We start from the raw sequence: 3,591 nt of genomic DNA, 5'->3' as shown, positions 1-3,591 counted from the left end.
GTCCACATCTTAATTTCTTCCACCTAAGCATTTGACTTAAAATCAAACAAAGATACGAGATAAAATTTCTCACAACTCATGAGAGGGGAAAATGAAAAACAAAGAAACAAAAGCTTTCTCCCTCCATTCTCTGTATCGTCACTTTCCATTCTTCAATATATGTTTCAGCATAATCGAATCGTCACCAATACTCATTCTCATCGCTAAAGGTATCTCCACTCAACTCTCATCAATTCACATTCCATATTCACCTCCAAAACTATTGTCCACATTAATTAATGGATTACTACTTTAATTTTTTCCTACTAAAACATCACCTTTTAATTTTTTTTCAAGCTAGTTTCTTGAAGTGATCATTATTGTAAACTTTGTTTTTTTTTTGCTCAACATTACAGATTTTATTTTTAATAAATATTTTTCTTGTTTAAGCTTGTTCAATGTCAATGTAAATGAAATAAATATATTTGATATTGATATACTACCTTTCTTTTGTAGATGGATGGTGAAGATTTCCAGGTCCTATATTCCCTTGATTTTGATGATGATAGTCCGTAGGCTTCGGCGTAACACGGGTCCGATGATGGTATCCGATGATGATATGCAGAGCATGATGAGTATAACTTGGCTGATGAAGATCCCAAAGTTGGTATGGAGTTTAACACTACAGAAGAGGTGTACAATTACTATAATCACTATGCAAGAGTTGTTGGATTTAGTGTTAGAAACGGAGAACAAATAAAAGTGCAGCTGATTGAAAGAAGATACTGAGATATACGTTATGTTGTTCTTGTGAAGGTACTTATACTAAGATCAAAACTCCAATAAAAAAGATAGATGAAAGATGATTTAACTGTAAGGCAGAATTTGTTGTTAAGCTTAACAAAATGGGGAAATATGAGTTGGTCAAGTTTATTGCAGAACACACTCATGAAGTTGTTGCAGCTAAGAGTGCACATTTGATGAGGTCACAGAGAAGTGTTACGTTTTCACAAGCAGACTTTTTTAGTAAAATGTATTCTTCGGGAATTCGACAATCAGATATATTCAAATATTTCAATGAAGAAGCTGGAGGAGCTGAATATCTTAATTTCACAAGAACTTATCTCAATAACTTCTTTCAAAGACAACATGCAGAAATTCGTAAAAGAGGTGATGCACTATCTCTACTTGATTATTTTAGAGCAAAAAAAGTAGGAGAACAAGCATTTTTATTATTCTATTCGAACTAATGATGATAATGAAATTTGTGGGGTCTTTTTCTGTGATGGATTGTCAAGGCATGACTATGCGTTGTTTGGTGATGTAATGAGTTTTGATACAACATTTAGAACAAATGACTACAACATGCTTTGCGCACCATTTGTTGGTGTCAACAATCATGGGCAAACAACTATCTTTGGATGTGGTTTGATAGAGAGAGAAACAACTGAGTCTTTTATATGGTTGTTCACTACTTTCTTGAATGCTATGGGAGGAAAAAAACCTGAAGCCATTTTTCAAATCAAGCTATGGCGATTTCGAATGCTATCAGTGATGTGTTTCCTGGTGTTCATCATGGACTATGTCTTTGGCACATTTACAATAATGCATTAAGAAACTTAAATCACATGTTTTCACAAGTGCAATTATTAATTTAATCGTCGTTTCAGAGAATGCATATATGAAGGAGAAACGATTGAAGAATTTCAAGAGACTTGGGCTGATTTTCTCAAAGATTTTAACTTGGAAGATAATAAGTGGTTGCAAGGGTTATACAAGTCACGCAAAAAGTGGGCTCAAGTGTATACTCGTATCCATTTTTGTGCAGGTGTAACCACGACACAAAGGAGTGAAAGTATAAACAAGTTTTTAAAAGCATTCTTTGGAAGTAAGATGATTCTTCGGGAGTTTGTAGATCATTATGCCAAGGTTATGGCTACTCGTCGTGAATCTGAAAGGGAAGAGGACTATAGGACATGACAAACTACACCTAGCTTGTGGTCTAATTGGTCTGTGGAACGTGAAGCCTCCGAAGTTTATACAAGAAAAATATTTTATATATTTCAAGAAGAGTACAAAAAAACTCTTGCTCTTCGAATGGAATTGGTTGAAACTGATGAGATGTTTGTAAATATAAAGTGGAGGAAATAGGAAGTCGGAGAAGGAGTCGTACTCTTACATATAATCAATCATAAAAGTCAGTGTTTTGTACATGTAGAAAGTTCGGGTTTCAAGGAATACTTTGCTCCCATGCTTTGAAATTGTTTCGTGACTTGAATTTTTGTACTTTGCTCTCCAAGTATTATCTGAAAAGATGGACAAAGAATGTCATTGATGAAGTTGTTTTTTACTCGTATGGAGAAACGATCCCAAGGGACATTGATCCGGAAGCTGCAACTCGATATAGTGAGTTGTCACATATTTTGCAAAGAATTATTGCAAAGGGTGCGACGTCGAGTGATTTGTGCTTAGTTGCTAAGTCATAGTTACTACAAGTCGAGGCGAAACTGGATGCATTAGCAATTAAAGATGTGAACCAAGGACAAGGATCTTAAAAGAACACACTTGATACACATGGAGTTTCTTTACCCGACATAAATGAGGATGCACAAATTCGAGACCCAAAAAGAAAACCAAGTCGTGGCCCAGCTAAAAGAGCAAAAGGTCCGCTCGAGACTAAACCATCCAGAAGGAGAACTTCATCTAAACCAAAGGGTTTATGCTTACATATCAATGATATTTTAATTATCTATTTGTAACTTACATGACTTGCTCTATTTTTTTGAATGTGAATGTATCATATAGGTAACCAAGAGACACAGGAGATACCTATTACAAAAGCCATAGAAGGTGAATTAAATGTGGATAACACAACTAACCCACCTATGGTATGTATTGCTTTATTCTTAGTTTTAAAGTATTGAATTGCTCAAGATCTTAAGATATATCATGTAAGTCATTTCTTTTTGTATGGGGAGGCACATGAACAACAATATAACTTTAACAGATGGAATATCGAGGAAACATCAAATGCTTATCAAGTTGCGCAGGTGGTAAGTATTTTTGATGTCCATTGTAGTATATTAATATATAGAGGATGATTATGAATTCTGACATATGTGTTGTGTAGTATCCATTTAGATTGGGACTTGGGCAGATTCACCAACAATCACATAGCCAAATTTCAAATAAGATGGGCACAACATTAGACATGTATCGACAAGTACTTGGTACATCAACCTTCATATGAACACAACCCAAATCAAGTACCTCCATTTCTTGGCCTTTTCCCACCAAATGATGTCTGCCATTCTATGCTACTATTTCCTAGTGGTTATTCCACATCTCAACAGGTATCCAAAATATCAAGTACATTACATCTTTATATTTTGTTGGCTAGCTTGTCCATCTCAATGACTAAGTTATGTTTCAAATGTTTTTGTAGGCAAGTATTTCACAGTTGCGCGAAGCTCAACGACCGGCTCGACGATTGTCTTTTCTAGATTCATTGATACCATAAATGGTACAATACGTTGGTACATGGTTTATATAAAGAGTGTTTTGTAAATGGCTGGGTAAAAAAATTATATGGGGCACAAAGAAAGTTTTTGG

At 34.9% G+C, this 3,591-nt stretch overlaps 1 pseudogene; it reads left to right on the top strand.

Moving 5' to 3' along the window:
• Positions 1-495: 495 nt before the first annotated feature.
• LOC147481190 (protein FAR1-RELATED SEQUENCE 5-like) lies at positions 496-2,465 on the top strand (annotated as a pseudogene).
• The last annotated feature ends 1,126 nt before the right edge of the window (positions 2,466-3,591 follow it).

The sequence above is a fragment of the Coptis chinensis genome, chromosome 8 (genome assembly GCF_015680905.1).
Source record: "Coptis chinensis isolate HL-2020 chromosome 8, ASM1568090v1, whole genome shotgun sequence".
NCBI lineage: Eukaryota > Viridiplantae > Streptophyta > Magnoliopsida > Ranunculales > Ranunculaceae > Coptis > Coptis chinensis.
This window is presented reverse-complemented; position numbering and strand designations above follow the sequence as displayed.